Below are 23,520 nucleotides of genomic sequence, written 5' to 3'. Positions count from 1 at the left end.
AGCTGGAATCAGGGTAAGAACCAGGAGTGGAACCCAGGTTCTCCGATGGAAGCTAGACGTTTCCTAAGTGCTTAGACTAAAACTTCATTGTGTGCTGTTTTGTCACTGTTGTTAACCTAGATACATTGATCCAATTTTGAATACATTGCCTGTAATTTGCCAGCTGTATTAAAATGAATAAAGCAGTGTCAGGCAGTTTGGGTATGCTGTGATGATGTATCTTATTTCAGTGCACATAATTCAAGTCTTGGCTAGTTGGCTCTTTCATTCCAGCCTCCTACCAATGCATCTGAGAAGCATCTGGTGGTGGCATAAGTGCTTGTGTAAGTCCCACTCACATGGGACCCACAGGAGGGGGACCTGGAGTCAGTCTGACACAGCCACAGCTAGAAAGGCATTCAGAAATAAATCAGTGAATGAAGCACCTGTATTTCTGTCATTCATCCTTTCAAGTGAATAGAGACATTGTAATAAAGTGGTGTAACTATCTTTCCATCTAGTTTCAAGGTTAATCATCAGGCAGTGGTATTTGCAAAATGCCAGGCAACATCTTTGTGAATCATATATGGGATGAGTAGGAGGTTCAATGGGAAAAGCAAGCCTGACTTTTGATTACCATATTTGTACATTTAAACAATCCATGTGACATGTTCTGAGATAACAGGTTTCACTTCTGCACGCAATGCCAGCATTCCATATAAGGACCAGTTAAAGTCCTGATGTTCACTTTCTGATCTAGTTCCCTGCTAATGTGCTTAGAAGATAGCATGAAATGTCCCAGTTCTTTGGACACCTGCACCCCTGTGGAGGATCTGAATGGAGTTCAGCCTCCTGGTGTTCGCCTGGACCTTGCTGCCTCCTGTGGCTCCTTGGGGTGCTGGGGTCCGTGCAGTAGGTATGGATGACACGGAGGTGTGAAGAGAACAGCTCCCTGCTTGGCAGGGCCTGGGGAGTTTCCAGCTGTTTGGCAGGGCCCGGCGATTTCTCTCTGACCACCTTGATGCAGTCTCACCCCCTGTTTGCATGGACACTCAAGTACCCCACTAAGAATTTTGTAATCTATTGAGGCATTGTTTGCCCCTGTGAGATGGCTTTGGCAACTACTGTGAGCTTAAGAGTTAATGTTATTGATGTCTTGGTGAGTGGGCCTTTAACTGCGCACAGGAGTACAATTAAACCCATGCCATTTCTGGACACCTTATTGTGTGCCTACCCATTGCCCTGAAATCTGGCCCAGACATATAGCATGCCTTCTGGGAAACGGCTTAACAAGAATTTTACAAACTAATGGAAGTGATGAGAGTATGAGCTGAAACTGCTATGGCAAAAATATAGTTACTGTGACCTTAAAGGTTAACCTGTCCTTGCAACTCTTTAGAGCATAGAAAATGTAGCTGCTTTAGCCGCTTTCATAATCTTTTAACTAGAGGAAATATAGGATGAGTCTATTAACATCACAGAGATATACTTTTGATTATTGTTTGATTGCTTATGAGGCTGTAGAGCCTGCAGTCGTAAGGGGATTTAATGTTTGAAACTTTTTGTCTTAGATCCTTATTTTTTTTTCTCTTTTGATGTATTTCTCCCATTAAGTGATAAAGTTGTGAAAATAAAATGTAGTAGGAATGTTTTACAAGTTAGTAGGTAACCATCTGTGCCTTGGCCTTGGAGTTCTGGCTGTCACGTAGTGGCCACTTCTGAAGAATGAATAACGGCTTGCTTTAAAGAAACTGATTATAGTAACTTACAGAATTATCTTTAAGAGCACCTGGTTGACCATGAAGTAAAAATTAATTGAACATCTGTGCATGCTGTCTTAGTTCTAAAGTAAAAGATAAAAAATCAAACGTTTGTGCAGAGGTTTGTGATGTGTCTAAGAAAATAAAAAGGACAGCTTCTTCTTGAAAAAGAAGCAAGCAGGCAGCAAAAACGCAACAAGTGTCTGTGTCCGTGTCTTTCTTTATCGCTGACTCCACGCACCCTTCTCGAGCTCCGAACTCAGCTGGAGCTGGACTCTGGCATTGGGGGATAACCAAGTGGAAGGAAGAGCTCTCAGACTGGCTGTGACTCATGCACTCTCATTCTTTCTTACTCTCTTTTTAATATTTATTTATTTTTATTGGAAAGGCAGATATACAGAGAAGAGGAGAGACAGAGAGGAAGATCTTCCATCAGATAAGTGACCGCAACGGCTAGTGCTATGCCAATCCGAAGCCAGGAAACTGGAACTTCCTCTGGGACTCTCAGTTGGGTGCAGGAACCTAATGCATTGGGCCTTCCTTGACTGCTTTCCCAGGCCATAAGCAGGAAGCTTGATGGGAATTAAGGCTGCAGGGATTAGAACCGGCGCCCATATGGGATATCAGCACGTTTGAGGTAAGGCTATTAGCCACTAGGCCACCATGCCAGGCCCGTAATTCTCTCTCTTAAGCAAATAAATTTATTTTTTTTCTTTTCTTTTTTTAAATTTTTCACATTTTATTATTATTGCTATCATTTTATGATACAGTTCCATATTCCCCATCCCCTCCACAATTCCCTCCCCCCCCCCAGTTCCTTTACATCATTATTAACATATAGTTCTTCATACTCAGTCATATGTTCATCATTGCGGGCATGGACAATGGCAGAGAGTCCAGCATTCTATTGTCAGGATATAGTAAACAGTTCCATTATAAGTCCATCTTTGTCTGGAAACAGAGATGCCGACCACACTGCATCCTCACATCTGGTTGTTAGTCTCCATTACATAACTACTGTATATTCCCTTAAATGAAAAGTCATGATACAGAATCAACAATAGAAAGAAAAATAGAAATTTACAATGCCATGAAGTTAAATGACATGTTACTAGATATGACAGTCTCCATTACACAACTACTTTACCTTCCCTTAAATGAAGAGCCACAAAACAAAATCAACTTCCGGAAGAAAAAAGAAATTAACAACACCAAGAAGTTAAACAACATGCTATTAAATGTCCAACGTGTAGCTGAAGAAGTGAAAATCAAGAACCTTCTTGAGGAAAATGATGCCACTGCATGATCTACGAGTCATTGAATGATTTAATCAGAAGAAAGTGTTTTGAAGAGATGAAACCAACAGAAAACAACAAAACCCATGTGATAGAGTTTCCGCTGATCTTTGTTGGAGTGTGTCTCCTCCCGACAATAAACAGATGGGTTTTGTTTTTTAATCCAGTCTACTAATCTATGATGTTTGATTGAGCTTAAGCAATTTACATTCAGAGTTAAATATACATAGGTGGTACTTTGGTCCTGTCATTTTAGGAATGGGTTGTTCATTGATTTAGTCTTCTGTTGTCATTTGACTGGGATGTTCTTCCCGTTTGCCTGTTTTTTTTTTCCCCCACCCCTTCCATACCCCTCCCCCCATGGTGGATTCCTCCACCTTGCTGCATAACCACAGTTCAAGTTCAGTTGAGATTCCTTCCTTGCAAACACATATCTAGCATAAAGTTCAGCGTCTTATTGTCCAGATAAGTTCAGTGGCCTCTTGGGGAGACCTTCTCTAGTCTGAAGATAGGGCTAACAGAGTAAAGATCCGGTCAGTTAAAAGCCCCAACAAAACCTCAGTATCAATATACAACATTATGGAATTAATTGACATAGTATTGGGTAAACAATATGTTAAAAATAATGCAAGTTCCATTCTTCGAAACATCTGGGTTGAGACAGTATCAATGACAGGTTCAAAAAATAACCAACAACCAAACAAAAATTACAAGTTAAATCAAGGCAAACATGTGGTATCTAATCTTTTGGGATTTGCTCATTTCCCTTAGCATTATAGTTTCCAGTTGTGCCCATTTAGCCACAAAGAACTGCATTTTGTTTTTTTTAATAGCTGAGTAGTAATCCATGGAGTAGATGAACCAAAGCTTTCTCCACTGCTGGTGGAGCTGCAAATTGGTACAGCCTTTATGGAAATCAGTCTGGAGAACACTCAAACAACTCAAAATCTGCATACCATATGACCCAGCAATTGCACTCCTAGGAGTATATCCAAAACACCTGTTTTACGACAAACCAACATGCATCCCTATGTTCATAGCAGCACAATCAGTAATTGCAAAAACATGGAAGCAACCAAAATGCCCATCAGCAGAAGATTGGATAAGAAAGCTTTGGTTCATCTACTCCCGTTTGCCTTTGAACACCAAGCTTCAGCAAATAACCACACAGGCAAATGGACCCACCTGTCCTTCAGGACATGCCGCCTAGGAGCTGCTAAATGCATGGAGCAGTCTACAGATTGGACGACCTGTGAGTTCAGGAAATAATCTCAAAACCTAAGAAAATTTAGTCATACCAATGTCTTTCCTAACTGCAGTGTACAGAAAAAAATTCAGTACCCGATAGGGTTGGCACTGTGCTATGGTAGTTTAAGCTACCACCTGTTGTACTGGTATCCCATATGTGTACCAGCTTGAGTCCTGCTTGCTCCTCTCCTGGGTCAGCTCCCTGCTAATGAACATGGGAAGGCTGTGGGAGATGACCCAAGTGCTTGGGCCCCTACAACATATGGGAGACCAAAATGCAGTTCTTGGCTTCTAGCTCCTGGCTTTGTCCTGGCCCAGTACTGGGTATTTTGGCACGTGTGCATGTGTGTGCGTACCTCTTTCCTATCATAATTCTTGCCCTTTTAAATTTTTTAATAGTGTTTACATAGTTGAGAGGGCTGCATCCCCATGTGGGTCTCTGACTAGAGTGGGGAGGGTCAAGGTATGAAGGAATGGGTGTGGGATAAATGTTTCCATTTTTTTCTTTTTTTCCTGTATCTGTAATGTGGTATTGGTTAGGACACAGGGTTGTTTTCACTGCCAAACCACATCACCACTGGGAGGTGGTGGGGTAGTTGTTTGATGATGCGATCATGCGTTAAGTCCCCAATGTGTGGGAGTATGCCTTGTAGGTATTACTTGAATGACTTTGGTAGTCTGAGATGTTGTAGATTCACTGCTCTAGGGTTGAGAGAATCTTTTCAATGTCTGTTGGTAACAATGTCCACCTGACTGCCTCCACAGTCCCAGACACATGCTGCTAAGTTTGGCCAGGACAGTTGTCCAAACTGTTCTGCTTTCCATCCTCTGATGAGACACTCACCATCCTCTGCTGGCCCTTATGAACTGGCTGCCATGTCCCTTGTGTGTGTCTGTGTGTGCTTTCCCACTGCTCAGACAAGAGGAATTGAGGAGGCCCAGATCCAATATGTGCACTCCAAGTGGGAGCACAGAGCTTGTGGTTTTCCCTGTGGTCAGTTTGAGTCTAGTGGTCAGGTTGGGGAGACCCCCAAGAAACCTTGCTTAGGATGACTTCAGACTTGGTTCTTGTGTGCACCAGCCAATACAGGAGGAGATTGAACCTGTCACCTACACTAGCCACTTACACTTGCTAGCTGCCCCATTCTGCAGCTGGCCAAATAGTTCAGGTGATTCAACAGATGCACCAAACTCCTGTCTGAGGGAGCCCTGTAAATGAGCAGGGCATCTGTCCCAAACACCAAGAAACCCTGAAGCTCTTCTGCAAAGTAGATGAAGAGGCCATCTGTGTGGTGTGCTGGGAATCTAGGGACCAAAACAGCACATTGTAGTGCCAGTGGAAGAGGTGGTGCAGGAGCACAGGGCTAAATTGCACGGACACCTGGAGCCACCAAGGAAGCATCTGGGAGTCATGCAGAAGATTAAAGCCAAGGAAGAGAGGCAGATGACAGTGCTAAAGAGCCAGATAGTTAGAGCTGGCAACTGTGGCCTCCCAGTTTGGGCAGCTAACACATTTTTCTGGCTGAAGAGCAAGCTGGATTGGAGCAGTGCCTCCAAGAAATGCATGAGTCCCAGCAGGGGGTGCAGTTTTTGCAGCCAGTGCCACCCAGAACAAGCTGTTCAGCTGAGTCACCTGATAGCTGAGACCCAGGTACAGAGTCAGCAGGATGGCCTAGGCTGCGTCAGGACATCAAGGACACTTTCGTAGGTGTGAAGAGGTGCAGATACTGTTGCAGAGATCTTTTCCCAAGATCGGAGTCAGCCCCATAGCCATGACTTCCTGACAGATGCCATTGTGAGGAAAATGAACCAATTCTTGTCATGCTGCAAGAATGGACCTGACACTGGACCTTGACACAGCTCATCCAGCCTCTACACTGTCCCCTGATTGCCATGGTGTCCGGCAGAATGGAGGCAGGAGGTTGTCAATGATCCTAAATGCTTCTCAACTGACTGCTGTGCACACCAGGCACAGGGCTTCTGCTCTGGTTGGCACTACTGGGAGGTAGAGGTGGGTGGGCAGAGGGATTGGGCAGTGGGTGCTGCCTCCCCTAAAAGTATCTGCCTAGTCAGATCTGGCCCCAACCCCATCTCTCATGAAAACCTGATGGATACTGTGGCCTAGCTTACTCCAACCCACCACAGACCCAGAGTCTTCACGCACAGCACAGGGTACTCTAGCCTAGCGAGGGTGATCCTCCAATAACTTCCACCAGGCTGAAGTTGGCTGTCATGCATATTCACGTGTGTTGTGACTTTACTCAAGTAACCTCACCTCCAGACCCATTGCATATATTTGCCAACAGGTACTGCTACTTTGTCCAACCCAGCCTGCCCCCAGCCCTGGTTACAGTGCTCAGCAGCAGGAGCTGCAGCCAAGCTGGGGAGTACCCAGAGTTCCCTCCCAGGACTGCCCCCAGTCCCGGATCTTATACCTGAAGGTTGTATTGTGGTCCATCCGCACCCAGTCTGTGGCCTTGACAGTGAATTCTGCATTAAAATCTGCTGATCCATGCCTATTCTGGCTCCTGTACAATTTAATAAGCTTTTAGTCCTGCAGCAACATAGTCCCTTCTATCACATCACTTTTTAATTTTTTTTAATTGGAAAGGCAGATTTACAGAGAGTAGGAGTTACAGAGACAAAGAGACTCCACGTTCTGGTTCATTCTCCAAGTGATCACAATGACCAGATCTGGGCTGATGTGAAGACAGGGGCCAGGAGTTCCTTCTGGGGCTCTCACGTGAGTGCAGGGTCCCAATGCTTTGGGACATCCTATACTCCATTCTCAGGCCAGGAACAGGAAGTTGGATAGGTGGTGCAGCAGCAGATACATAAACCAGTGCGCATATAAGATGCAGCACTTAGAGACAGAGGATTAGCCAGTTGAGCCAATTCACTGACTGCTCAGACCACTACTACTTTCTGCGTGAGTGTCAGCAGGCCGAAGAAGGCATTCTCAACTTTAGAGAGAGGTTGATAAAGTTTTCCTTCCTAAGATTAGGCAGAAAGGTAGCAAATCTCTCATGCTTGAGCTCAGTGACTTGAGTTACATTTTGAAAGGAGCAATGCACCCTAAGCCTGAAAGGACAAGGGCAGGCAGGAGTTTGTGGAGCCCCAACAGGAATACAGTGGCAGCCAGGTTCCTTTCCACCACCTGAATGCATTTGTATACAATACAGACAACTCTTAAGAACCCAACAGGACAAGAACAAGGAGGCAAAAGTCCCTTGTCTCCAAAGCTCCCACAAATGTCTCCCCTTGGACACTCTCAACTAACAAGAGAAGCTGTGCAGCTCCCTGTGAGTCAGCACCCTGGAACAGAGCGAGGGCTGGCAGCTTCCACGAGCTTTTACTCTGCCTAGCCTGCCAATATCTCCAGGACACCATGCAGTAGCCCTGCACAGCTGTCTCTCTTCCCTGCCCATGGGCCATGTTCAAGTGCAAGAGCTCAGGCAAGGCATGCCAACTACAGGCAGCTGGTGCACTCCTGTGCTAGGCAGATTTGGCAGGTAAGCTGCTTAGCACCTCTGCATGTCAGGCAGCAAATAAGTGGATTAGAACCCTCACCTGTCCTCTGGTTAGGTGAGGCTACAGGCAGAATAAGGCACACCACAATGGCTGCCATACCACAGTACCACAAGCATAGAATGACACACATCCATCTAGCAGCCAGAAGCCAAGTTGCTGGCCAGGGTCATGGTCCCTTCTGAGGCTGTGACAGGGCACCTGTAGCAGGGCTCTCCAGCAGCTATAATTGCTGTCCACTCAGCAATTCCCAGGCAACAGGTACATCGTCAGTCCCCACTTTCAAGGTCCCAGCTGAATGAGCAGCAAGCAGGTGCTTGGAGCCTAATGGAGGGACAGTGGAGGGAAGGAAGGACAGAGAGCAATGGGAAGCAGAGGGCAAAAGCAGCAGGCCACATTGCTCAGATGCAGTCATGGACACATACATCAACAGACAGCAGGCCACGTGTCTCAGATGCAGTCAGAAAAGCGTGCATCAACAGTGACTTCTCTGGTGGTCTGTAGGAGCCATCTACACTGTGAGAGCCTCAGTGTCATGAATATGTTCCAAGGACAGTCACCATTTATTACAGGCAAGAGCTGTTCTCAGCAAGCCCTGATCTCAACTGCTCCAATAGCTACCCTGGGTGCCATTGAGAGCATAGATTTTTTCAGTTAGGTTTGCTTGGACCTGTTCTTGTTTTTCATTCATAGAAAGGGCAATATGCTGAATGTCTAACAACATCTGCTTTAATTCTTTTTTTTTTTTTTTAAGATTTATGTATTTTTGGGCCCAGTGCGGTGGCGCAAGTGGTTAAGGTCCTCACCTTGCATGCCCAGGATCCCATATGGACGCCGGTTCTATCCCAGCAGCCCCGCTTCCCTTCCAGCTCCCTGCCTGTGGCCTGGGAAAGCAGTCGAGGACAGCCCAAAGCTTTGGGACCCTGCACCCGCGTGGGAGACCCAGAAGAGGCTCCTGGCTTCGGATTGGCATAGTATCGGCCGTTGCGCTCACTTAGGGAATGAATCATCGGACGGAAGATCTTCCTTTCTGTCTCTCCTCTCTGTATATCCGCATTTCCAATAAAAAAAAAATAATAAAAATAAATCTTTAAAAAAAAAAGTTTTTATTTCCAGTTGGAAATTCAGATATACAGAGAGGAGGAAAGACAGAAAGGAAGATCTTCTGTCTATTAATTCACTCCCTAAGTGGCCATAAAGGCCAGAGCCGAGCCAATCTGAAGCCAGGAGCCTAGGGCCTCTTCCAGATCTCCCAACAGGGTGCAGGATCCCAAGGCTTTGGGCTGTCCTTGACTGCTGTCCCAGGCCACAAAACAAAGGAGCTGGATTGGACGTAGGACAGCTAGGACTTGAATGGGAGCCCGTATGGGATCCAAGCTCATGGAAGGTGAGGACTTAAGACACTAGGCTATTACACTTAGGCCTGAATGTCTTGTGTTCTAAATTATTTTTCACACACATACATACACACACACACCCCTCCCAGTAGTAGACAGCTAAAGATAGAAGGATATACAGAACACGGGGCACACAGAACAAATAATAATCAGATTCTGGATGGGAAAATTACACAAGGATGACGAGGCAGAGGAACTTTCCCACAATACAGAGCTTATATTTTATTTCACTGAGTACACTAGGGTGTTTTCCCAACCTGGGTATTATAACCTGCTGAAGATTCAGAAAACAGACTAGTGGATGAAAATATCTCTTAGAAAGTTTAAAGAGGGTTTATCCTATACACTTCATGTTAGTTATCTAAAGTAAAAATGAAATTTGATTTTTTTCATGTTTCAGAAAATTTTTTTAATAATGAGCAATAACAGCACCTCAGTGGGAAGTCTAGAAAAAAAGCTTTAGAATAATCCACTCACTTCCCATTTTTCCCTACAAAGGCCCAAGTTGTGGAAACAGGAGTTAATCAAGAGCTAGAATTCCACAACCAGGCCAACTTCACCTCTCCAGTCAGGAAAGCCCAGAACGCCCCCTCCTCAGGGACCTACAGAACGGGCGCAGAGCCTTGTGGGAAATGTAGTCTCTCCCAATGACGTCACCGGTCCCGGGCCGCAGAAAGGGTCTGCCGGGTCCTTCTGCGCATGTGCGGGGCCGCCCACTCCCTCGCGGAAATCCTTCCGGCTGCCTGGGCTGCTGGGAAGTCCTGGGGCTGGAGTGTGTAGTGGTTCCAGGTGCGTGCGAGAGTGCGGAGGGAGGCCGGCGGCCCTGGTGAGGGGCGTGTGTGCGGGGAGAGGCCGGCGGCCCTGGTGAGGGGCGTGTGGGCGGAGGGAGGCCGGCGGCCCTGGTGAGGGACGTGTGAGGGAGGCCGGCGGCCCCGGTGAGGGGCGTGTGAGGGAGGCCGGCGGTCCTGGTGAGGGACGTGTGAGGGAGGCCGGCGGCCCTGGTGAGGGGCGTGTGTGCGGAGGGAGGCCGGCGGCCCTGGTGAGGGGCGTGTGTGCGGAGGGAGGTGCGGGGCCGTCGGGCTGCGATTCCTGCCCGGCAGCGTGGGCTCCCCAGGTGGGGCGCTCGGGGCGAGGTTGCCGGGGCTGCGCCCTGCTGAGGATCGGGCGGGAGACTGCGGAGGGCAGGTCCGTGGGCCCGGGCCGACTTGGGGGAGATGTGTCGGCAGGCTGCGAGGTGGCTGGGGCGGGAGAGCGTACAGTCCCAGCCCCGCCGCTGCCGTGCGCCCCCTGAAGGGGCGGCAGGGCCAGGGACCCCCGTTACAGGCGGGTCTCCCCAAGGGGCTGTTGTGTTGGTGAAGTTCCTGGTGCAGTGGGGAGACTGCCATTTTCTGTTACTTTCTAAGGTCGGTGGGTTCGCAGAGGGCGAGTGCAAAGTGGAAGTTGGTTCTGTCTTATTTGGGGTAACGAAGGTGTGGCTGAGTGGATGTAACCCTGTACTTAGAAATCCCTCCCGGAAGGTGCATCCCTGGGGCCTGAACCTTCACTGGCTCCACAGAAGAGGCAGAATGGCCACTCAGAAAGGTGGAGATCGCAGCTCTGCACGACCCACGCAATTGTGAATCCTGTTCTCTTGTACTGCACCCGGGACATGTCAAAGACTGAGCGACCTGGGCTGTGGAGGGGGATGCGGTCGACCAGGCAGGATAGGCAGGGACCTAGGAATGTGACCTGCTGTAGGGGTGTTGAGGGGTACAGGGCCTGCCTGTCAGGAGGAGCACTCTCCAGGGTCTAGACTCACTTCCAAGCATTCAGTCTCCCCTCATTGTGTCTGGAGGCAGAGTCTTCTCAGATCTAGCTACCGCCAAATTTGGCCTGTTGGAATATGTTACTAATGTTTCCTCTATGCTGGCTCTGTTGTAATAGTTAAGGAAAAGCTTGCCAGGCTCTTCTGCCATTTAAGAAGAATGTCAATTTATTGATTGTTTTGAAACAAGATTTACATATTTTTATTGGAAAGGTGGATATCCAGAGAGGAGGAGAGACAGAGAGGAAGATCTTCCATCCAACGATTCCCTCCCCAAGCTTCTGCAACAGCTGGAGGTAAGCCAACGTGTATCCTGGAGCCAGCAGCTTCTTCTGGGTCTCCCCCATGGGTACAGGGTCCCTAGGATTTGGGCCACTTTCTGAGGCCACAAGGCAGGGAGCTGGATGTGAAGCAGGGCAGCTGGGACTAGAACTGGCACCCCTTTGGGATCCTGGCTCGTTCATGGTCAGGACTTTAACTACTTCTCTGTGGTGCCTAGCCCCAATTTGTTGATTTATTTTTTATTTGAAAGAAAGAGTTGGAGACCTTCCATTTATGGTTCACTCCACAAATTCCCACAGCAGCTGGAGCTGAGCAAGTCCCAAGGCAGAAGGCCCCTTTAAGTCTCCCATGTGGGTACAAGGGCCCAAGGACTTCCAACATCCACCATTGCTCTCCCAGCCCGTAACCAGGGAACTGGATAGAAAGCAGAGCAGCCAGGACATCTGGAAGCTTAGCCTTCTACACCATGGTGTTGACTCCCACAATTTATCGTTTTGATGTTTCTGTAAAAGAAAAAAGGTGTCAGGTTTTGTGTGTTGAGATATGTCAGTATTTACTGTAAAGTGAACCAGCTCAGACTACTGAGCAAAGAAAATCCAGTCTTCACTATAGATCTGTGGCTCCACATTTTGGGTGGGCATGGCTGGGCAATTGGGATGACTAACTGAAGTGTTAGTGTTCTGGTGCCTAGGCTGCTCCTGATAGATTAAGGCTGCTTCTGGCAGTCTCTGCTGGCTGCTGCATTCACAGTGCAGGCGCTGACGTCTTAGTGTGTGTCCCAGAAGGCTAATGCCCCAGTGCCAGCGAAGCCCAGTGTCACTGTGAGACCACTGTGTGAGCACTCAGAGCTGTGACCGTGAGTGCCATCACGGCAGAGTGTGTCTAAATGTGAGCAGGTGCTGTTGGGTTATAGCAGGTTTTTCTTTGGGAAGAGCTGTAATAGAAAGACTCACTTGGATTCCTAGGTGGTTTCTTTGTATTAATAAGGATCTGTGGTTTCTATAATCCAAGTATATTTCTCTAACATGAGTTTTAGTGAAGAGTGTGTTTCTTCTGTTGTTGAAATTATTTAATTGTTTGGGGAATGATCATTTTTGCTGAATAGGTGTTTTAAGCCACCCAAATCAGTTATATAGCTAAACTGGATCAAGTAATAGACTTGTGTGTATTGCTAGTGGGGTATTTGTTGCTTTGATTTGAGGCCTAAAAGGTTGTTACTCCACAGAGAGGCTTTTCTGTTCTTTGTTCCAGCTCATGTACAGAGTCTGGGCAAGAACGTCTTGAACCACACCACACCAGTCTCTCCTTCTCTCCCAGGGATGCTTCCAGAGTTCTCCATGTGTTTCCAAGAAGAGCGAAAAGTGTACACTTCTCTGGTGAGCTGTTTACTTATTTTTTCTTTTGTGTTGCATTTTAAGAACTTGTTAGGGCCTGAGAAATAAAATGAAACACTTGAGGTAGGTCCATTTGAACTTTAGGGAGCTGGACATAAGATTAAGATAAATAAATATAAGCAGGTTACCAGCCCCTAGAGTCTTCTAAGTTAGATGCAGATTTGGCTGAAAAAAGTGTCACACATGTAACGTGACTTGGTGGGGTCTCAGAAGACAGCATGACAAATCTGAAGAAGACTGGCTGGCCCTGAAGTCTTAACTACCATCTTTTTTGCCCACAAAGCCAATGTTGTGGGAAGTTTTTCAGTGTTAATATGCAAAAGAACATTCTCCACTCTCCGCATTCAAATGGTTACCGTAATGCTAAATACAAGTAGAGTTTTCTCAAGTTTCTCCAGTTGTGTGGTGCCGGGCAGCTTTTGAACACAAATAAATCCTGGACTGGTTGAAGTACTGACTGGGCCACAGGGATTTCAATAGCTCCATGCATGTCTCTGACATACTGATGTGGGCAGGATAGACAGCAGACTCTTCAAAGTTAGATTTGTTAGGAACAGCCCTGCTGCTCGTCTACACTCAAAAACACCCAGGAAGTCTTAGTTAGCAATAGCTCAAGTTGTCATTGAATCGGGAGACTGTTTATACAGTGTTTTCCTTGAGTCTTCTGCCACTGTGGAAGCTACCTTAGACACTACATGTGGCCTTTCAGCCATGACGTCAGAAAGAAGTTTTCAGCTAAGGCCTTATGACCTGCCTGTGTGTACATGCCAGCTTGGTGAAACTGCGCTCCATGATCTGTTTCTGGGATTTCCGTTCGTTCCTGTTGGTTTGCTCTAGTTCTGTTTGCTGTTCCCCTGTGTTTGTCTGTTATGTTAGTTTTGCTTACCCTAAAATGTCTTTGTACTTCCTTCTATAGAATTCCACTGGATATAACATCATAAATTGAAGGTTGCTCTCTTTTACACTTTTGCATGCAACTTTTCCTTTTCCTCGTGCTGAGAGTAGCCGTATGTGCACATGGTCTACCTAATATGCCATGTGCTGTTTTTCCTTTGGCTGCTTCCTGGGTCTTGTCTTTTACCTTTGTGTGTCAGCAGTTTGTCCCTAGCTTGGAGAAGTTTTCTTGGTGTCCATCATGACTAGGCATTATCAGACTAGCTTGAATCTATCAATTGATGTCTTTCTCAAAGTTTTAACCATTGCTCTGCAACATGCATTTCCTAGTGAAGCTACAATTACGTATATGTTGGATTGCTTTCTGGATTGCTCCAGTACAAAGACGTTAAGGTATCTCTTGATCTAATTTCAAGTTCCATTGTTTTCTTTTCAGTCTAATCTAAGCCAGCGAGTGAATTTCCCTTTTAGTTTTAACTCTAAAATTTATGTTTTTCTTGTTTGTTTTTTCTTGTCTTTTATTGTCTGTGTAAAATACAGTATTTTTATAAGTTGTGGTACTTGGAATATCTGGGTTAACTTGGGTTTATTTCTACTTGTTTTTCCACTTGTGTTGGAGTAATATATTCAGACTTCTTTACAATGACTCTGAATTTCATCCTGTAAATTGTAAATCACATCTTTTCCACAGTGGAAAATTACTTTGTGTTCAGCAAAGCAATTCCCTGGCTGGACTCCTTGGCTTTGTTTGTTTGTTTGTTTTGTTTTGTTCTGCCACAATTATTACTACCTGTTTCTCCGTTTCTTTCAGTTTCCAGTGGTGCTTCATTCTTTGGTCCTTTTGAGTTCTCTGGCATGTATGTGGTTTAGTCCTCTGTCAATCATTTCATTGACGTTTAAATGCAAATTTGGGGACTAATTCTTGGCTTCTTCCCTTGGTTAACTCATCCCCCCAAAATCCGTGGTTATCTTGCCACCTTTAAATTTGGCCCTCTTGCATTCCAAGCCAGTAAAGCTGTTTATTTCTTTGATCTGTATGCAGAATGGTAAGCATTCTCTAGTAAAGCACCCCCAGTTTTCTAGGAGTTTGTACTTTAAGTGTTCTTCCAATTCAGTTTCTGTTTTGCTTATATATTTTTCTCTAGCTCCTCAAGTGGTCGTGCTGTGAATTTTGATCAAATTTGTAAAACTTATTTCTATTTTATTTTGGCAAACTTTACATAGTTGATTAGGGCACAAAGGGTCAAGAGCTACAGGAAAGTGGGTAAGACGTTTGTTTCCACATTGTTATGATTAGATCTGGGGTAAAGGGAAGGATAAAGTGAGAAGCCACACCCAGCCTCCCACCCATCCCAGGTCTCTGACATGAGGCATGCTCGGAGGGTCCTGCTCAGGTGTTTTTGATAGTCCAACAGTTCTGAATTTCTGCCGATCTCACTATTCTAAGCATGATGAAATCTCTCCAGAATCAGTGCCAACACATGGCTGGGTTAGTTAGTTGATTTGTTCTGTCTTCTCTGTTGTGGTACCCGGTGTCCTCTGCAGGCTCTGATGGCCTGCCATATCCTCCATGTGCACCTGGATATGCTGTCCACTGTTCCTTCTGAGGCTGTGAGGCAGCTCAGCTTTGACACTTGCACTCCTTGGTCAGACCATGGGAAGCTGCACTTCCCTTTATGGTTGGGCTTCTGAGATCAGCAGTTCAGTTGGAGGGATCCTGGAAGAGACTTTGTCTGAGGTGATCCCAGACCTGATTCTTGTGTGTGCTTGCCAGTACAGGGTTCATTGAGCAGAGTCTGTCACTTGAATTAGGTTGTGCATATGATGGTGGTTACAATTGCTGAGTCAGTTCTATTTCCAGCCCTATCTTCCACATGAAGCAAAGGGTGTTGCAGATTAGTCTGATTCTGCCCACCACACACTTGGCCCTCATGCAAACCAGTGGGAGCTGAAGCCTAGTCAGGGTGACCTGCAATAACCCCCACCAGGGCCTCCTCCTGCCCTGATCCCTATCTTGCCAGTATATACAGCATACTGGTCAAGTCTTTCCCACATCCCATTTAGCCAATGGGCATTGAAGCCTAGTTCAACCCAACCAATTCCACTATCCAGCCATACACAGGCTCTTGGGTGCCATTCTGTCCTGCCACCCCTGCCCCTGTCCTGGTTCTCATGCTCTCCAGTTTGAATGGTAAGTCAAGAAAGAGGTGCCCACTGTTTCCCTCCTGGGTCACTCCCACTCCCGGATCATGCACTTTCCAGGTGGTTCTGCAGTTTAGCTTCACAGAATTAGCCCCCCATGCCAGCATCTGCCAGCTGGTGCTGCAGCAAAGTCCAGCCAACTTTCATCTACTCTGATTTAGGTTGCCCCAGGAGGAAGTCAGCCCAGCCTGGCTTTTCCCTAATCTAGCTCACATGAGGCCCACGGGCTTTGTAGTCCTGCCCAATCTGGTCTGCTCCCATCCCAACTCACGCTCTCCACTGGGAGTTGTGTTCCTGCAGGGGAGCCCCCACATTCTCCCCTACCAGTTCTACTCCTCCCCTGCCGGGTCTTGCGTGTGCTGGTTGGGTGTCATGACCACGTCTGGCAAGGCCTGCCTCACCTCAGCTTTTGCCAGTGGGTGCTGTAGCCTGGCCCAGCCCAGCTTGGCACGGCCCTGTTCCCTATTCCAGTTCAGGTTGGTGGAGGCTAAATCCTAGACCAGTCCAGCCGGCACCCAGTCCCAGCTCTTACGTGTACTGCCATATATTGCACCTTCACCCAGCCTGACCCACATTCCATTAATGTGCTTGGATTTGCCAGTGGGTGATGTAAACTGGTGTTCCTTGGTTTGCCCCTGATCTGCACCAAATGTATGCCTTCGGGTGCCATTCACTGGCTCTTTCTGGGCTATTCCCTGTCATGGTATTTGCACTCATCTGCATGGACTATGTCCTGATGGAAGAGTTTCCCAGGCTCGTCCATCAGAACCATTCCCAATGCTAGATCTTGCACACACGGGTGCATGCATGGGCCAGCCCTACTTAGTCCGCCTCGTGATCTAGCAGGAACAATGGCCTTTCCTGACTGGCTTTCAACCCATTCCGGTTATTATTGTTGGGTATTACAGCCCAGTCTAGCCTGGTCCACACACAGACACAGCTCACACCTGGCTCAGCAGGGGCAAAAACCTAGCCTAGCTCATCCTACACCTACCCTGGTCCTCATGAGCACCAGTGGGTGCTGGGGTCTAGCCAGTCTAGCTCCAGTCCACACTTGTGCTGTGGAATGCTGTAGCCATATCCAGACCAGAACACAGCTCCCATTCCAGCCCCAGTGGAAACACTAACCCAGCCAAAACATCTTCTTAGCTCCCCAAGTAAGTCTGTTTCCAGTTATAGATCTTTACACTTGGCAATGGTTGCTCTGACCCAGCTTGGCCTAGTCCCTCACCTGTCATGACCTTTGTGTTTGGATGCTGTAGCCTGACCTAACCAGCCTACCCCGATTCCTTCTACTCACTGGCAGGTGCTGGAACCTGGCCCTGCTGTGTCTGCTCCCGTCCAAGTCTCATGGAGTCTGGTATGTGTGACAGCCTAGGTGAGCTTGACCTGTGCTCCTGCACAGTTTCTACTATTGCCAATGAGGTAAGGTTGGCTTGGCCCTGCATATTCACCGCCCCCCCTACAAAGCCAACCCACACATCAGCCAGCAATTGGAGTTACCCTGCTCAGGCTGTCCAACACCCAGGCCTGAAACATGTGCTCACCAGTGGGAGCTGTGACCCCCAATAGGTTCTCCAGCTTCTTTTGTTCCCCCACTTGGTTCACTCCCCGACCTAGAGCTCACATATTCCAGCACATGCTAGGTTCTTGCCCAGAATAGCCTGCTACTCCATCTTTGTATCTGTATGAGCTGGAGGATGTTGCAGCTCGGCCTGCCTCATACCCTCTGGTAGGATGGACATGCAGGTGCTGCAGCCTGGATCTGCCACGTTGTCACCAGCCCCAGACCCATGAGTGTCATTGGGATCCGTAGTCATTCCTAGCTCAGCCCAACTCAACCCCATCTCGTGAACTAATCAGCAGGACTTATATTTCCACAGGGTTGGAAATACATTTATCCCGTGCAGAATCTACCCCCAACCTGGTTCTCTCTCAAGCTGGCTGGTGTCATGACCTTCCTATTTTGACTCCCTCCTGTTCCAACACTCAGTCAGGTACTGGGATCCAACCCTGCTAGAAAGTCCCTCAGCCATAGCTTTCATGTGGACTGGTGTGCGGCAGTCAGCAATGTTCTATGTTAACAGCCCATCTTAGGACTCCCATGTGTGCTGATGAATCAATCTGACCCAAACAGATCATATGGACTCTCCGAGCCAAACAGCCAGGTCTCAGTCCCCATTCTTGCCAGCAAGTTCAGTGACCCCATCACTGGGATTCACATAGGATTCACCCTCACCTACATTCACATTGGCCTTATCCATTGCTGTCTTTAGGCAGCAATTACATATGCCAAAAAACTTAGCACTCATCTCTGGGTGGCCAGCAGGTGGAGCCTGGTGTGCTTTGGGCACACTGGCCTCCCATCAGCCAGGACTTGGTCACTGCAAGGTGATGGTACCCATGGGTCAAGTCGCAAGCACTGGGTCCTACCTGGCTCGGGTACTCTCTTGCAGCCACCACATTTACACCTCGACCTCAAGTTTAAACTCGATTAGATTCAATGATTGATTTCTCAGCAATCATGCAAAACCCTTTACCATGATTGCTACATACCTTGTTACATAGTTGGACTGCTTTTATAACAATCTGTCTTTTCTTAATCTCTCCTGTGTGTCTGTGCTTAGGTTTTCTCTGTCAGTCACTTCTGATTTCTGTCTTATCTTTGGTATGCCAAATCAAGTCTTTCTTCTATAGGAGTAATTAGTACTTGACAGAAGTAGGAGTATGGCCAGGACTCCTTTGTTGCCCTGGTATTTTTAACTTGTTTCATGGTTTTGTGATTCACAGAGTTCATCTTTGACTAAGAGTGTTTCTCCAGGTAGTAGTGTCCTCATTTGCGATTTGCAGTGTATTTCCGCTGATCTTTCCAGCTTCTGTGCCATACTTATCATCATACGTTGTACTCCTTCAAGTTATAAAACCCGTATCAGATTAGTATTGTGTAAAGAGTTTGAACATCAGAGCAAATATGTATTGACTTACATTTACTATTCCAATGTCTGTTATTCTTTTGTATCTTCCCAGAATTCCATCTCTTAGCATTTTTCAATAGGATTTTGGTGTGCATTGATGTGAGTATAGTCATTTTTAAAAGTTGTTGTTTCCTGATTGAGAAATTTGAGTGACAGAAAAATAGAATCACCTGCACAACAATCGAGAGAAAAAGAAAGAAAGCTCTTCTATCCAGAAATATATCGAGAAGGAGGAGAGACAGAGAAGAAGATCCTCTTCCCGTTGATTCACTCTTCAAGTAGCCTCAACAGCTGGAGCCAAGCCGATCTGAAGCCAGGAGCCAGGAGCTTTTTCTGAGTCTCCCACATGAGTGCAGTGTCCCAGGCTTTGAGCCATCCTCAGCTACTTTCCCAGGCCACAAGCAGGGAGCTGGATGGGAAGTGGAGCAGCTGGGATTAGAACTAGTGCCCATATAGGATCCTGTATACAGAATAGTGTCATATGCAAACAGGGATGTAGTTCTTGTATCCACAATACTCCTTGCTCTTTTACTTATTTTTTCTTTTGCAATTACTCTGACTAAAACTTCCACTGCTGTATTGATTAAAAGCAGGGAGAGTGGTCATCCTTTTCCCGTTCCAGATCTTAGGCAATCCTTTTAGCTTTCCACTAGTCATTCAATATGGGCTCTGGGTTGGTTATATATAGTATTTATTAGAATGAATTATATTCCTTTGGTAGCTGATGTGTTGAGGATTATTCTGTGAAATTGTTCCCTGTTTAAATAATTATAATTTTCATCTTCATTATTGCATTCCTGGGATAAATCCCTTTAGGTTATGATGAATGAACTTTTTGATGTGTTGTTGGATTTGATTTGCTAGTATTTTGTTGACAATCTTTACCCCTCTGCTCACAAGGTTTTAATTGTATTTTTGTTGTTGTTGTTGTTATGGTGTGCGTGTCTGGTTTTGACATTGATCTGTAGAGTGAGCTTGGAAGAGTTCCCTCCTGTTTTAGTATTTTGGGATATTGTTAGAAGAATAGTTATTACTCTGCTTGACTGACTGACATTCATAAGTAAAGCTTCTCTGCTCCTGCACTTGTTGGAAAGCTTTTTAGAACTGATTCAGTATTGTTCACTTCTGTAGTTAATTACAATGGTGAGTGTTGGGCTGAACCGGAGCTGGGGCCAAGAGCTTTGTATAGGTTTCCTGCACGGAAGCAGGAACCCAAGGCCTCGGGCCATCTTTCTCTGTTTTCCCAGGTCACAGCAGATAGCTGGATCAGAACTAGAGCACAAGGGACTAGAACTGGTGCCCAGAGGATTACCCTGATGTGCTACCACATTGCCCGTTAGAGTTTTGTAATGTCTTTCCTTCTGTGAACTTTGGTGTGGTGGTTTGCAGTTTTCTAGGTCCTTCAGATCGCATTGTCACATCATTTGATATATTTCTGGTTTTTCATGTAGCTGCTTAGTGTTATAAACTTTCCTTTCAGTATTTCTTTTGCTGTATTCTAAAAGTTTTCATATGTGGTAACTATCTTGACTTGATTAGATTAGATTAGATTAGATTTGATTTGATTTGAGGAATCTCAGACTTTCCCCTTTGATTTCTTCAGTGTTACCTTCCTTGTTCTTTCACTAATGTTTATCCGTTTGCCATGTATCTGTAATTTTTGAAGTTTCTTTTGTTGGGTTCCAGTTTTATTCAATTTTGGTCAGAAAAGATATCTGATATAAATTTTGAAAGATAAATTTATTTGTATTGGAAAGGCAGATCTACAGAGAGGAGAGACAAAAAGAGATTCCATTTGCTGGCCCAGCCCCCAAGTGGCCTCAGCAGCATGAGCCAAGCCATCCCAAAGCCAGGAGTCTCTTCCAGATCTCCCACGCAGGTGCAGCATCCCGAGGCTTTGGGCTATCTTTGACTGCTTTCCCAGGCCACAAGCAGGGAGCTGGATGGGAAGTGGAGCAGCCGGGACATGAAGTGGTGCCCATGTAGGATCCCGTGCATGAAAGGCAAGGATTTAGCTACTGAGCCTTGCGCTGGGCCCTTCCCAGATCTTTCTAAGGCCAATCCTCTGGTGATGAATTCATTGTTATTACTTGTCTTGTGAAAGATATTCCTGTTGTGAAACATAGTTTTTCTGGGTATAGTATTTTTGGTTGCAGTTTTTTTTCTTTTTTCTTTCATAGCTTGGAATAAATTATTCTCTCTCTCTGTCTTTTTTAGCATTAATTTTATTTGAAGAGAGAGGTTGAGACTGAGAGGTATTTTGAGAAATGGTTCACTCTTCCAATGACTGAGTCAGGCTGAAGCAGGGAAGTGGATTGTTGTAGAGCATCAGATTCAAGCCAGCACTGATGTGGGGTACTAGCCCAGCAGGCAGCAGTTGGACATGGAGCATCATTCTATCTCCCCCTACTTCTTTGCTGAGATGCTCTAATATTGGCTCACTGAAATGTGACTGGACAGTTTTCTCTTACAGTTCGAAGAATGTTCTTTCTGTGTTCCACTTATGACAGTTTAACTATAATGTGTCACAGGGAGTTTTCTTTCTGGCCATGTCTGTTAGGAGACTGTGTACTGTGATGCTTGCTTGCATCTTTCTCCAGATTGAGACTATTGCAACTGGTTTTCTTTTTCTTTCGTGTGTGTGTGTGTGTGTGTGAATAGGAATTCTGTACTGTCAGGATTAATCGAACAGATAATAAGAAGATGCTTAATGAAAAAATGCTTTTCTTAATCTACACTGCAGCCGTCATCCACACTTTGAGAATACAGACTTTTATACCCGAAAAGAACACAGGTGTTGCACAAAAGCTTTCATGAATCCTTATCTTATGTGAAGCTAGCAATTCTTAGAATAGTTATTCTTGGGCCCAGCGTGGTAGCGTAGCAGCTGAAGTCCTCACCTTGCACATGCTGGGATCCCATTTTGGGTGATGGTTTTAATCCCGACAGCCCCGCTTCCCATCCAGCCCCTGCTTGTGGCCTGGGAATACAGAGTATGGCCCAAAGCCTTGGGACACTGTACCAGCATGGGAGACCCAGAAGAGGCACTGGGCTTCTGGCTTCAGGTTGGCTCACCTCTGGCTGTTGAGACTGCTTGGGGAGTGAATCATCGGACGGAAGATCTTCCTCTCTGTCTCTCCTCCTGTGTATATATTTGACATTCCAATTAAAAAAATCTTTTTAAAAAAGAATAATTCTTCTTATATTAGTAAAGCCAAAAAAGTAAGAGAGAAGACATTACAGCGCATGTTGGTAGGCTTTGGTCTGTTATTTACAACTCAAGGAAATCATGTGAGATAATACTGAGGCCAGGGACGCTCTCTTCTGTTATTTTTAACCAGAGGGAGGCACAAAGGAGAGATAGCACTGTGGATTTTGGTCTGCCACTTGGTGTTCCAAGGTGAGACACAAGCCCAGGTGTTCCTGGCTGTGAATAGCTCCCTGGTCCACTGATGCACTCACCTCTTTCATTTCCCCCTGTGGTTTATATTTTGAAGCATGATTACATTGACTGCGTGTGGATGGTGAGTTAGGGTTTAGATTTGCATGATTCTCCTGCAGACTTGGCAAAGACAACTTAAGCAAATAAGAATCAGTATGAAAGTATACAGCAGTGCCAATAACTAACTATTCAAGAGATCTAAGGCAGAAACACCACCGGCAATGCTTTCCAGTAAATTAGCTCCTGCAATTTCTTTTAGTTACTGGTTAAAAGTTTTAGAAATTTGCTCTGACCAGCGGAGCCAGTAACATGCACAGAGAGTGTCTGGGGATGAAGCACCAACAGGACCAGTGATGGTAGAAGTTTCTGCGAAGTCTCTCTTCATTGCTCCTTATCTCTCCTTATATACTCTCCCCCCTACCCCCCAGTCTAATTTAGCCAGGAAATTGGATACAGATGAGTCTAATTAGTGTAGGCATTTTTAGCCACAAGCCCAGTTCCTATTCCTGCCCAGCTTAACTAATTAACTCCTTAGCCCACAACAGAAATTGAATCTGTTTTGACCAGTACAATGCCAAAGTCGGTATTATTTTCCTGGTGGGACAAGTGCGTTGCACTGAGCTTACTGAGTTCTCTCCCAGCCCTGTGCATGCACAGCTCACTGTTGTCCCTGCAACTGAACGAAATGGCACCTGATGTGTCACTTCCATAGCTCTTGATCTACTGGCCGTCAGGCTTGAGGGCTACTTGAACCTATCTTGGGTGCAACCTATAGGAGGCCATGTTGTTGCAGTTCACTGAGCCAGAAATGAGTTCACTCCCAGCTAAGTGCATGCACAATAGTGTCCATAGCCTTTGCTTCCCTATAGGCTGTGAATTCTACCCTGTTCCCACACTTCCTGTCTGTAACCTGAAGCTCTGTCTGCTCCTGGTTGAGTGAAATAGATCGACAGGATGGGTGGTTCTTTGTCTGGGTTCACCTCCTAAGCGTCTAGTGAATGCTCCTTCCCACCTTGTTGCTGGTGGAGTTCTGGCTGCTGGTACAGTTCAAATCACCGCTCACTGAATGCTGTTGGATTATTAGTCTCTGCAACACCACACCATTGTGTCTGCTACTTTCCTGTTCTGTGAATCTCCAGGTGCCCCACTGCTGTCATTCTGTCCTCTCCTATTTTGTAAAATGTACCCTCTCTGCTTCACAGTGGCTAATGTCTCTCCTATTTAAACGTGTCCTTACCCTATTCCTCCATCTTGATTCTCGTATATTGGGTTTAATTCCTGAGTTCTCAGTGGACTCCTCTTCCCAGCTGGCCACCAATG

The 23,520-nt window shown here is 46.1% G+C and overlaps 1 protein-coding gene and 1 pseudogene across 2 annotated transcripts in view; both read left to right on the top strand.

Annotated features, from left to right (window-relative positions):
* Window positions 1–5,434: 5,434 nt before the first annotated feature.
* Window positions 5,435–6,407, top strand: LOC121168273 (annotated as a pseudogene).
* Window positions 6,408–12,603: 6,196 nt separating this feature from the next.
* Window positions 12,604–23,520, top strand: part of LOC121168271 (zinc finger protein 260-like) — a 28,940-nt gene continuing 18,023 nt past the window's right edge. For both annotated transcript variants that reach the window (XM_040998193.1, XM_040998192.1), the window contains exon 1: window positions 12,604–12,669. The gene's annotated coding sequence lies outside the window, so the exon portion shown is untranslated. The remainder of the gene's footprint in view (window positions 12,670–23,520) is intronic.

Source organism: Ochotona curzoniae, unplaced genomic scaffold (assembly GCF_017591425.1).
Source record: "Ochotona curzoniae isolate NIBS_2020 unplaced genomic scaffold, NIBS_Ocur_1.0 patch83, whole genome shotgun sequence".
Classification (NCBI taxonomy): Eukaryota; Metazoa; Chordata; class Mammalia; order Lagomorpha; family Ochotonidae; genus Ochotona; species Ochotona curzoniae.
This window is presented reverse-complemented; position numbering and strand designations above follow the sequence as displayed.